Source organism: Mesoplodon densirostris, chromosome 11 (assembly GCF_025265405.1).
Source record: "Mesoplodon densirostris isolate mMesDen1 chromosome 11, mMesDen1 primary haplotype, whole genome shotgun sequence".
NCBI classification, from domain to species: Eukaryota; Metazoa; Chordata; class Mammalia; order Artiodactyla; family Ziphiidae; genus Mesoplodon; species Mesoplodon densirostris.
Window position 1 is genome coordinate 37,125,617 of NC_082671.1, and position 13,904 is coordinate 37,139,520.

The 13,904-nt window shown below is 37.6% G+C and overlaps 1 protein-coding gene across 3 annotated transcripts in view; it reads right to left on the reverse strand.

Moving 5' to 3' along the window:
• HMGA2 (high mobility group AT-hook 2) overlaps positions 1 to 13,904 on the reverse strand; it is a 140,069-nt gene that overhangs the window by 111,742 nt on the left and 14,423 nt on the right. The gene's annotated exons all lie outside the window — the stretch shown is intronic.

A 13,904-nucleotide genomic window follows, 5' to 3' on the forward strand; every position in this document is an offset into this window, starting at 1 on the left:
TAGGAAGGTTTATTTTGAAAAGGGACATAACAGATGTTCTCTATCACCATTAAGAACAAGACAAGAGGAAATGAACTGAAAACCGTATAAGGAGAAATTTAGGTTGAATGTCTCAAGGCCCTCCTGTCATAGGCAGGGTGATTAAACTTGCACCATTACCAAGGGTACTCATGAAACCTCCTTTCTAGAAGTTTTTTTCACATATATAAAAATTTGCTCCCAAAGAGACTTTCAAGACAGTAAGTAAATCAGTCTAAATGTTTTCTCGGACTCAAAAAATTCCTAAAAAGATAAAATCACAAAATAGAGACACCTAAATTTTCACACAGATTCAAAAAGCTGTGTATGCCTTATGGATATAAAATGTCAGCTTCTCACATGGGGGTCTAAAATCTTATCATAACATATTACTTAAAACAACAGCAGGGACTTCCCTGGCCGGTCCAGTGGTTAAGACTTCGCCTTCCAATGCAGGGGTTGTGGGTTCGATCCATGGTCAGGGAGCTGAGATCCCACATGCCTCGGGGCCAAAAAACCAAACCATAAAACAGAAGCAATACTGTAACAAATTCAAGAAAGACTTTTAAAAATGGTCCAATAGATATTTCTCTAAAGAAGATATACAGACTGCAAACAAACACATGAAAGGATGCTCAACATCACTAATCATTAGAGAAATGCAAATCAAAACTACAATGAGGTATCACCTCACACCAGTCAGAATGGCCATCATCAAAAAAATCTACAAACAATAAATGCTAGAGAGGGTGTGGGGAAAAGGGAACACTCTTGCACTGTTGGTGGGAGTGTAAATTGATACAGTCACTATGGAGAACAGTATGGAGGGGCCTTAAAAAAACTAAAAATAGAACTACCATATGACCGAGCAATCCCCCTACTGGGCATATACCCTGAGAAAACCATAATTCAAAAAGAGTCATGTACCACAATGTTCATTGCAGCTCTATTTACAATAGCCAGGACATGGAAGCAACTTAATGTCCATCGACAGACGAATGGATAAAGAAGATGTGGCACATATATACACAATGGAATATTAGCCATATAAAGAAACAAAATTGAGTTATTTGCAGTGAAGTGGATGGACCTAGAGTCTGTCATACAGAGTGAAGTAAGTCAGAAAGAGAAAAACAAATACCACATTCTAACACATATATATGGAATCTAAAAAAAAAAAGGTTCTGAAGAACCTAGGGGCAGGACAGGAATAAAGACGCAGACACGTAGAGAATGGACCTCAGGACACGGGGAGGGGGAAGGGTAAGCTGGGACGAAGTGAGAGAGTGGCATGGACATATATACACTACCAAATGTAAAACAGATAGCTAGTGGGAAGCAGCCACATAGCACAGAGAGATCAGCTCGGTGCTTTGTGACCACCTAGAGGGGTGGGATAGGGAGGGTGGGAGGGAGACGCAAGAGGGAGGAGATATGGGGATATATGTATATGTATAGCTGATTCACTTTGTTATAAAGCAAAAACTAACACACTATTGTAAAACAATTATACTCCAATAAAGTAGTTTTAAAAATAAATAAATAAAAATAAAGCTAAAAAAAATCTATTTGATAGGAATTGACACATTAAGAATATTGAATCTTCCAATCATTAAATATGTATATCTGTATTTATTTAGGTCTTTTTTGATTTCTTTCATTGGTGTTTTGTAGTTTTCAACATATGTACAGATCTTGTATATATTTTGTTAAATTTATACACAAGTATTTCATTTTTGGTGATATTGGAAATGATATTTAAAAAAATTAAATTTCCAACTGCATTGCTAAAAAAAAAAAAAGAAAAAAAAATGGTCCACATCAAAAAATCTTTAAAAAAAAAAGAAAAACCCAACAGCAAATAGTAGTGCTGAATACATACCACATTTTAATAATCTTGGGCAGAAAACTTTTTTTAGCAAAAAAACAAATGTCAGTCACAAGGGAATTCTTCATACCGTGACCATGTACAGCCAAACCCTCTCACACTATACAATCTATGTATTAACAGGATGCATGTATCCTATTAATCCTATAATGTACGTAAGCCCACTCGCTTTACCACAGCAGGAAACCATATGGTGCCAATGAGTATGACATGAATTAGTTCCCTGTGAATACTAAGGAAACCCTAAGAAGTTTTCTACAATGCAAGTAAGAAAATAGAGAAAATTTCTTCCTATAACTACTAAAAAGGGTCCCAATTGATCTCCACTGAGATTAGTGATTTAACAGCAAAGCAGATTAAGATTATGTATTAGAGAAAGTCACCATTTTATTGTTTATAAAATTAAGGAGTTTAAACAATTTTGTGTAGCTCATCAGTTGTCTAAACAGCATGCAAAGCAATGCACAAAACCCTAAGCCTGGCTGATTCACTGATCGATTTTAATGTCCACAAAAGAAGTAGGTCACCACTGGAGGAGGAGCATGATGAAATAAAAACACAGGTTTAACAAGCCATTGTTTTGGTGTGATAGGCTGGAAATGAGCACTCTAAATGGCAAATCTAAATGGAACGTCAGTAAACTCTATACCATTGCTCTGAAAAGAATTATAAGGAAGAGAATAAGGATTGGGAATGAGTTCATTTTCATCCAATACATGTGGGAAATATATATTCCAAAGTTAAGAAAGGAGAACCAAGGCTGTAAAAAATCAAACATTACTTATTCCCAGAAACGAAATGTAAAATTGAGTAAGAGCGCAGGAGAATGAAAATGTAATAGGATGGACAGTTCAGTGGCGTGAACAGTACTACTCACCAAATGTCAGTCTCTCAAGAGGATCGGAGACCACCGAGATGGTCATGTTCATACTTCCCAGCTCCACCCCAGATCTACCAACTGAGAGGGGGCCCAGGCCTGCAAATCCTTCATCAAAATCCATTAGGGAATTTAAAGAACTTTGGGGTTGTCTGAGAGAATAATGACAGGAAAGAAAATGCTGAAACTGAGATTCTGTAATTAGGAAATTAGACTCTGGGATCAGCTTCTGACACAAACTGGGTGATGGATGTCTTCTCTGATATTAGAATCATTTGGAACAGGGAATGAGAAAAGATTGCAAAACAAATGGTATTTTATAGAACATTATTAGCTATAATCTTATGATTCCCTGTTCCTCCACACCTCCCTGGGCTTTGGTGCTTCCTGTAATAGGGTGCTCCCTCAAGACTGAAAATATTTGAATTGTCTGGAAACTTGGCCGACCTGCACTTCCTTTATTGGTAATGTTAGTGCTTAAACTTCTAAATTATGTGACATTGCTACCTATGTTATTCCGACCGTAAAGTCCTTATCCCTATAATGACGTAAACCTAGGGTATTAGATTTTCCCCCAATGAGTCCCTAGCTATAAACCCCATGGCTTTATGTGTCACTTTAAGTGCTTCAAAATACCCTTGAAAGAAGTCAAAGAAACAAATATTTATTAACAGATTTTCCCCTGTCTTTATTTGCATGTTAGTACTAAAAATTAGGACCAAAGGAAATGGGAGACAGGCAGTTAAAATGAGTTTTTATACAAAAAAATGAGAAACTACCTTTGAAAATTATCCTGTGACGTTTTGCCAACAAAGCTCTCTTCTGTGTTTCTGATGATCCAAAGCTGTGACAAAAATTCTTCTAAGGTACAGCACTAGAGTCTATTTTGGAAAGCAGAATGCTATTTCCAGGAGTGAGGGAATGGAAACATTAACATAGGGCAAGGCATTCAAAGTCTGCATTGGGCCTGGGTGATAGTGGCTCACAGCATACTTCTTAAGTGGAAAGGCATAGGCTGGAATTCAAAATTATTATAAACACTGCTTTGATGCCTACAGGTTGTACTTTTAACCCTTGTGTGGCCTCTTTGAAAATACAAATCATCCAATTAAAAAAAAAAAGACAAAGAATGCAATTCAAATCCACATTCGCTACTGGAAACAAAAACTGAAAGGCCATGCTTTATACACACTAATGAAATACTGTCATTCTATTCACCAAACATTTATTACGCCCAGCTACGGGTCTGAAACTATACTAACATCAATGACGATGATCTATTGAGTGCTTGCCTCTTGAAGAATAAAAATTTTTGATGGCTTCTCATTTAATTCTTACAAAATAATCCTATGAGATGAGAACTATTATTACCCTTTGTTTTACACACAGGGAGACTGGGCTGGTAACAACGAGCAACTTGCCTTGATAAGCTGATAAGGGAACCCAGGCAGTCTGAACTCTGAATCACTTTGCTGAATTCCTTCCTATATCCTAGGTGCTGAGGGTAAAAAAGATAAAGGCAACGTGCTCTCTAACCTCACAGAGCTAATTTTTAAACACAAATGGTAGCATGATTCAGAAACATTAAAGTATACAATCAAGTTGTTTTAACACCTAGTGATTTTTAAATTATTTGACACACATAGCATGAACAAAGAGAAAAAACAAGATCAACATATGCTGATATGGCGGCTCAAGAGAATTATCCTCGTCGTTCTGATTCCATTTCTCCTCTGCTTTTTGGAGCCTGTATCTAATAATTTAATACCTATCTTTTTAAGTCTACCTTAACTGGATAAAATTGAACTATTTTGATAAATCAAACATGTATATATCTGCTGTTAGCCTGGATATTTGCTATGGTGATAATGAGAGGATATAACTCTAGGCCCACTAGTACAACTAATTAATAAATTATATATATAGCTAAATTCAAATAATAATATAGAGAGTTATTAGGATTGGGAAAGCAACATAATCACTTCTATAGAAGGACTCAAATTCTTGAGTCAAAATGCTTGACTTCAAGCTCAAAATTTTGAGCTTCAAGCTCAAAATGCTTGAAATGGAATTTAATTTACCCTCACAACATCTGAAGCACAGAGTAGTTAATCTAACAGGCTGGCATCAGGTTTCCTGTTTGGTTGTGAGCACCTCAAAGGCAGCCTCCACCTATTTTGTTAGCCTCTACATTCCCAGGACCTAGCACAGAGCGTGATCCATAATATTGCCAGAAGACTTTAGCAAAATGTTTAGACAAATGGAAAATCACAAAATCAAAGGGTCTCGGAATTGGAGCCCTAGGGTTTAAATGGTCCAGCCAAGCAAGAGACAAGCAAACAAACAAGTGAACCAAAGTGCTTAAGTTTCTTCTATATCCACAGTGTCCATCGTACATGCTGAGCCTTCTGCACAATATTATGTTCAAAGAGACACTCGAAGTGCCTTTTCTGGGTTAATGCATTGAAACCACAGCACAAAGTGATGACATGGCTTCCCTTGGTTGTACAACTAGGGTGAGCTTTATGATCTTTTAACACCCCAACAGGGCACTTTCCGCTTCATAAGGCAATCTCCATTCGCCAGAATTTAAAGAACTGTCATTCCCCAACCTGAGTCTAATGGAAGAGCAGACAGTGCAATTCTTCTGGCTTTGAACAAGGGCAAAGCCTTGCTAAACCAAGCCTGATCTGCAGCCACTCATTAATACTAAGGAAATATAAAAAAGAGACTTTGCTTCCTATAGCATCCTGAAAAAGATGTCTTACTTCTAAAATCACATTGATTATAAGAATGAATAAATAATGAATTAAAAAACAAATTTCAAAAAAACCCCAAAAAACAAATTTCAGTGTCATGGCTGCACTGAATTTACCCCTAAGGACAGGGTTTGGGGGTGGCTTGGATGTATCAAATCGACAGATAATCTGAAAACCTTATGTATGCCATTACTCTCAGCCTCCTTCCCACCAAGCCTTTTACCAGAGTTGACCCCTGTTCCTGGGTCTGCCCCCCCATCTGGCAGAGGCGCTAATGAGCAGTGAAATGGCCAAAGGGCAGGCAGCAGGGGGGAGCAGGGAAAACAACACAAAAAAGGAGACAGGAGGCTGGATCCTTTACAAACTCAACAATCAGTCTCTGGACAATAGAGCTGGTGGTAGCAATAAAGGTTTTGTATTTTACAACTCGAAATGCTTGACAGCCATTAGTTATAGATAGAATGTTCCTATCAGGAGAAAAAGTGTGGGCACAGTGAGCGACCTGCCCAAAGGTACACAGCTCGTCAAAACAGTCTTTATCTAGGTCCAGAGAAGAAACGGTAGGCTTGATTAAATCCCGCTGGATTGAAATTTTGCCAAAAAATAGTGAAATATCTGTGTCAAATATGGAAGAGTTTAGAATCAAGAATTCCTTGGTTAAAAAAAATAATCTTAAAATAAAAACAGATTCCACTCTTAAAAACAGAACAAAAATGTTCTCTTGAAATATGGAGTAATAGTTTTACCTATCTTACCTAGTTAAAAACATATATATATACGGCATATTAGTTTTATTTATATATGACATGAGGGTTTCCAGTGTTTTAGAAATATTTACTGCCATCCATAAATACTCAGATTTGGGGGAACATAGGTAAATATGTGTATGGTAGTATGGATAAAGTCTTAAATACATTTACTGTCATATAAAATGGTCACTGAATTTCATAGTACTTGTCATTTAATTAGAGTGAAACTGAGATAACTGTCTTGGCCAGGATTTTACTGATTTGATTATTTGGGTCGAGAAACAGGACATTTATTTGAACTGCCTCCTGTCTATAATCTGCCACTCATCCACAAGTGGGAGAAAAACATATTCTTCCTTGATTATAGTTTAATAAGACCACCTGGCTATTGTGGTATTGTGGTAGCATCACTTGAGCAGTGGACCCCAAGGTCGATGTCTGAATAATCCTGAATGGTCAGGATCTGGTAGAAGCTGGTAATACCAAACTGAACTGGATGACCAAGTAGAGCTGGTTATCAGCCTCTTTGTTAAAGACATCATTAACCGAATAATTGAGAACAGGACTTCAATACTGAAACAAGCAAAAAAAAAGAGACTAAATTAAAATGCTAATGATCAAATCCAATTCTTGCCTTCTAAGTATGATATATTTATTAGTGTTTTCATATTTAATTTTGCAATTTTATATAAGCATTTTAGGGAATTTTGCAGTGAGCTATTAAAAAAAGAAAATCAACTTAAGTCACTTTTCCTCACAGAGTTCTATTAGGGTTTGCAAAAAACTCCATTTTTATCACAAAATATTGCAAAGGAGATAGTTTCAGAAAATATAGCTTACCAATATTGAACACATTATAAGCATCAGAAAATTTATATTTTAATTATTAAGCATATGTCAAAAGCTCATGTGCTTTACAGGAAGCATCTCCCGGTTTTTAAAGCATGTTGTTTTTCCAAGTTTCTAAGGGAAAATGGTTTTGTCTTCACACACTCCATTAGTAGACAGTTTTTGATATTCTATCAAAGTCATTTCTTTCCCTCTGACTCCAGTAAAAAGTTACAATTATCTGCAATATGCATTATTGGATATTCCTCTCTAAACATCAAAGAAATATTTTCAGTTTAAACAAAGCAAGTGTTAAATTACAAATGGCTAAAAGTTAAAAAAAAAGTAACAAACATCTGGAGGGGAAAAGTAATGGAAATGAAAACCTAATGTTTTAACTTCAACATTAGATTTCCAGGTTCCTCAATACATTAATGCTTGAGATCTTGAGAAGAAATCCAAAGAGTTTCAACCAGTCTAGTTGTAACAGGTTTTATTCCGATTTAGTTCCTCCTACTTGATTTTAAAATCATCACATAAGTTTCTAGATTTCTACAAACTTAGAAAAACAGAAAGCTCTTGTTGCCTATCTAGAATGTTTGACTAACAAATGAAATTACATCACTTTCCTGTGTATCACAAGTTCTTTAATAAAGGAACTGTCCCCCAAAAGATATGGAATAGAAATGCATATTTTTAAATCAACAGACCACACACACCCCATTACCAAATAAAGAGAATCAGCAATCTGAGAAAACAGCTGGGGTTTGTGAGTAACTTTCTAGTGACCAATTGAAGTTAAGCTTCAGCATCTAGTCCTTGGATCAATTTCTAGGTCAATTTCAGTATCTCCAGAATGATTTCTTTTTTTTTTCTTTACAAACCATTCATTCAGATTGGGGAGTATTTCCCTTCTGTTGTTAATTTCCTCTCTCATAAAGATATTCTGAAAACAAAACACCTAAAAACATCTCTGGTTCCCACTGATTTATTCTTTATTATTTTGTCCTTCCTTCTTTTCCTCCAGAAGCACTGGCTGCTTCACTAAGCAACATCTGGATGGAGCATTTCATACACAAGGTTAACAGTGTTATTACTGCGCTGTATTTTCTCGAGCCTCAGCTCTACTCTCTAAAACTTTTTCCAAATATTTTCCATCGCTAAATCAGTGACGTGATGGGCTCCTTTCTAAAGCCCAAATCGAGAGATGCAAATAAATATGAAATGCCTAGTTTCAACTGGCAGAAGGACTGACTAAGTGAAATCTCTATAGGTTCTAAGAGGCCAGAACATCTTTGCGTGTGCCTATTGAGGCACACAGCAGAAATACTACTTTCCAAATTGATGAACAACACATGGCATCGAACCTCTACAGTTAGAAAGCTTATAAGTTGCAATTTAAATTATCTTCCTTGGGAACTTCCCTGAAGCTCCAGTGGTTAAGACTCCACGCTTCCACTGTAGGGGGCACTGGTTCGATTTACTTATGGCTGCACGGTGCAGCCATAAATAAATAACTAATCTTCCTTAACTACAAATAGATTAAAAATATACCTTAGTATTATTTATAAGCAAGTCTTAAAGTTGATGATATTCACCATAGATATAGTGAAGATATAATGATACCGCCAAGGGTACTCGGTGAGTTTGATGCACAACTGTCGCCTCACTCCATGTGTAGCTACAGGTAGCTATAAGCTATTAGGGTTTAGGCTGTCAGTGATATCTACATGAAAGGGTACAGTGGAATTAATAATAATGTTAAACATTTACTGAGCACTTACTATGTGCCAGGCCTTCTATTAAGCCCTTTGCATCACTGCCTTATTTAATCCTCACACGATGCTATTAGAAATGTGTCACTCTTACCACCTTCTTAAAGAGGAGGAAATTGGACCTTTAAAACTGAAAACATTACTACCGTATGACCCAGCAATTCCACTCCTGGGTATTTATCCGAAAAAAATGAAAACACTAATTCAGAAAGATACATGCACCCCGATGTTCAGAGCAGCATTATTTATTATAGCCAAGATATAGAACCTAGGTGCCCATCAACAGATGAATGGATTAAGAAGATGTGGTGTATACAAACACACACACACACACACACACACACACACACCCCTCCCTATATATACACAATGGAACATCACTCAGCCATAAAAATGAATGAAGTGTTGGAGGGTATTGTGCTAAGTGAAATAAAGAAAGACAAATACTGTATGATATCACTTATATGTGGAATCTAAAAAATAAAACTAGTGAATATAACAAAAAAAGAAATAGGCTCACAGATATAGAGAATAAAATAGGGGTTACCAGTGGGGAGAGGGAAGTGGGGAGGGGCAAGATGGGGTAGGGGATTAAGAGGTACAAACTACTATGAATAAAATAAGTAAGCCACAAGGATAGATAGTACAACATAGGGAATATAGCCAATATCTTATAATAACTATAAATGGAGTATAACCTTTAAAAATTGTGAATCGGGCCTCCCTGGTGGCGCAGTGGTTAAGAGTCCGCCTGCCGATGCAGGGGATACGGGTTCGTGCCCCGGTCTGGGAGGATCCCATATGCCGCGGAGCGGCTGGGCCCGTGAGCCATGGCCGCTGGGCCTGCGCATCCGGAGCCTGTGCTCCGCAACGGGAGAGGCCACAACAGTGAGAGGCCCGCATACCGCAAAAAAAAAAAAAAAAAAAAAAAAAATTGTGAATCATTATGTTATACACCTAAAACTTATACAATATTGTACATCAACTATACCTCAGTTAAAATAATTTTTAAAAGTGCTTTTAAAAGTGCTTTTAATTTGCTGAAGATTCTAGTTAGTCAAGTGATGGGCCAGAATTTGAACCCAAGCCACCTGAATCCAGATCCTGAGCTCCCGACTCTAAGACCAGTAGAAAAGTTACGTCCCACTTCTCTCTCCTTCCTTTACCTCTCACCTCCTCCACACCAAAAAAATGTGAAAGTGCAAAGCAGCTCATCAAAATAATAGATCTGAAATCTGATTCAAACTCAGAAAAAAACCAAAAAAAACAAAGGGGAATAAAGTAAATAAGAGAAGTGCTCTTAACCAAAATCTAGTTAATGTCCTCACTGGATTAGTCAACACTCCATCCCCTGCAGAAGCAAGACTGGCACAAACTTCTTTCTTATGTCCACATACTTTTGGTTAATCAACTTTGGAGTAACCTACCAAGTACTGATCCCAGTCACATCAGATGAGAGGGTTACAATATAGATATCTTCTTGTAGCCCTGTTACATGACACCATAAAATGTGCAAGACTTCTTTTTAAAAGCGAAAGAACTTTAAAACAAAACAACCCAGAAGAATAAAAGGGGACCAATTTGACTTTTAAGCCCTGTACCTAGTAAATCCTGTCAGTTCAAAAATATATCTCTAATATAAGGAAATCAGTGAATGACACTGTTGGAAAGAATTGAACTTACTGTAAAGTACAAGGCTCATTTCCTATGGAAAATGCAATAATTTATTTCTTTAGTACAAGCTTTCCAGTAAAGAATGCCCTTGAACTGAATGCCTTGCTGTGACTGGCTGCACACTCTACCCAACAGAATATATATAAGCAAAAAGGAAACACGCTGTCTAGAAAAAAAATACACAATTTCCTTCTATTTCCTTTTCTAAGTAGAACAACTCTTCTTTGGGGAACAAATCGGGGTCTTATAACAATTAGCTACACAATATTTTCCATTCTCACAGCCAGTAAAAACTAGAAACCACGAGGGTCAATGAAGATGGCCCAATTATTCCCAGGAAGGCAAGGGATTTTGTGGTGGGTGCTTCACGTGGGCTTCTTATTCAACATGAAGATCAGGTGCCTGGAATCCAGATATCCCGCAAATGAGCAAGAATCCATTGAGAAAATAAAAACATATAGATCCTTTAACTACTACATATTTTATTCCAGCTTGGCTGAAACATCGGCTGTGTGAGGATGAGTGGTGGAAAATAAAGGCATAAAGGGAGGTGGGTATAAACTGTGGGGACTTCGAAGAGCTAGGGAAGGTTGTAATCAATTCAGTGGCCAGCTGTGGATCCGTAGAAAGTTTCTAGGAAGAGCAGTGATGTGACTATACCCTATGCAGGTTAACTGGCAAACATAGGAGAGCCAAAGGTAGAAAAGGTGAAAGGTAGGAAGACCAGTTAAGAGGCAAGATATGGAACTTAAGAGTCCATCTACGGATAAGTGCCTGAAGGAAATGTGGTGGACATATACAATGGAATATTACTCAGCCAGAGAAAAAAGGAAGTCCTGCCATTTGCATGGATGAAATTTGTGGACATTATGCTAAGTGAAATAAGTCAGACAAAGACAAATACTGTCTATCACTTAATATGTGGAATCTAAAAATACTAAATTTATAGAAACAGACAGTAGAATGGTGGTTGCCAGGGGCTTGGGGGGAGTGGGGGTGTGCGGAGGGAATGACGAAATATTGGTCAAAGGGTGCAAACTCCCAGTAATAAGGTAAGTTCTGGGGATCTAGCATGGTGATTACAGTTTACAATACAGTATTATATACCTGAAAGTTGCTAAGAGAATAGATCTTAGATGTTCTCACCACAAAAAAAGAAATGGTAATTTGTGAGATGATGGAGGTGTTAACTAATGCCACTGTGGTAATCATTTTGCAATACATAAGTCAAATCAACACGCTGTATTCCTTAAACTTACACAAGGTTAGATGTCAATTACATCTCAGTAAAGCTGGGTTGGGGGACAACTGATGGAAGCTGAGTGCTGATTAAATCTCACTGTATTTGCTTACAGTGCGTTTCATTTCATTTTAGCAACATTAATCTCATGACTTCAAAGAACTTACCTATTTCCTATTCTGTTGCCTATAAGAAAGTTTATATAGGTTTTTCTTATTGATGAATTCAGTGGGATACAATGTCCTTTTAGTTCTGATGCTTAGAAAATGGCAGACCTATATTTGATATGTATGTCAATACCAATTTAGTCAACACTGTGCTCACTAGAGTATAATGGAGTAGCACTTTTTGACTTCTGACACTAGGTCAAAAAAGGCCTTGCTTGCAGCTTTCTCCTCATTTGGGAAAACACCCTCTCTGGGAGCCCCTGAGTGTATGTCAGAAGGCTGACTTCCCACCCTGAGACCACCATGTTAGAAAGGCCATGTGTGTGGGTGCTCCAGAGGACACCCCCAGATGCACGCAGACTTCAAGGCAATTCTGCAAAAGCACCAGACCTGTGAGTAAAGATGCCTCCAAATTCTACCCCAAGCATGAGAGGTAACCCCCAGCTGCTTGAGTCCTCCCAGCTGAGGCCCTAGACATCCTGAAGCAGAAACAAGCCTTTCTGTTGTGCCCTGTCCATATTCCTGACCCAAAGAATCCATGAGCTTTTTTTTTACATTATTAAGTTTTGGGGTGGTTGATGAAACAGTAATAGGTAACCAGAACCATATGTCTAACAAGAGAGGTAATAAACCCATTGGTTATGGAGCCCACACCTGGAATATGATACTTAGTTCTGGGTGACATATTACAAAAGACAAAAAAACAAGCATACTCAGAGGAGAATAAGAAGAATGTTCCTTCATGGGAAAAAGCTGAAAGGCTTAGAGATATTCAAACCAGAAAAGAGAACAAAGGGTATATGTTAATTGCCTTCAAATATCTGAAGAGCTATCACAAGTAAAAGTAATAACAACTACTCTGTATATTCCCAGGAGGGAGGCCTAGGAACAGTGAGCAGAAGTTACAGGGAGTCAGATGGAAGTGTTTTCTAATGTTCAGAGCTTTGCAGAAAAGAAGAGGCAGCCTTAAGAGGACGTGAATTTCCTAACATTAAAGGTAATCAAGCAGAGTCTAGATGATCACTACCCGGTGGGTTAGTTTGGAGAGAATTCATTTATTGACCAGAAGGTTGAATAAAATGCTCTTACTTTAAGGTTACACTGTAACACTGAGATGTTTTTAATCTAAAGATCATCCCCATTTCCTTGTGCTAAGAAATCTAATCCCAACACATGTTGAGCAGAGGGAAAAAAATACAAGATGAATAAATTGAATGAAAGGCAATACCAAAGTATAAATAGAAAGGGATGCAGAACTCTGGAGGAGAGAAGAATGGCAAACTAACAGGAAAATACAATCCAGCAGAGCAGCAAAGGCACTTCAGAAAAAGATGAAGCATGAAGATGGAACCATGGAAGAGAGAAAAGCAAGGCCAAAGATCCCATCATAGATGACCCAGGGTAGAGAGGATGCCTTCATCTTTCTTGAGAAATGGTTTTATTCGTTTTTAAGACTTTTCTCCTCGGTCAGTGAGAAAGACAGACCAGAAGGGTAATGTAGCAGCATAAAGAACCAGGTTCAAGTGGTAAAATTAACAAAGCTCTTCAGTGATCAGTGAATTTCTGGCCTCAGAAAGATACAGGATCTGTGTGCCTATGGGGTCAGGTACACCTGCATGGAAGCCACCGGCAGTATGTAAGAATCACTACTAAGGGAAGCAAGAAAAATCAGTGTGTAAAACCTGGTTTCCTAACAAAGGCAACGTGAAAAGGAAAACACAAACCACCTAGAAAATGAGATATTTCCAAGGCCAAACCATCCCGGGAACAACAAAAAGAAATGAAAAGAAAGAGTTAAAAAGTTATCTCATACACATTTCATCTGAATTTTATCACCATTTGTAATCAACTTCCAATGTTTCATAATACCCTTTAACCTTAGTTACTCAACCCAGGGAACAAGTCATCTCATTGTTACCCCATTTGAAG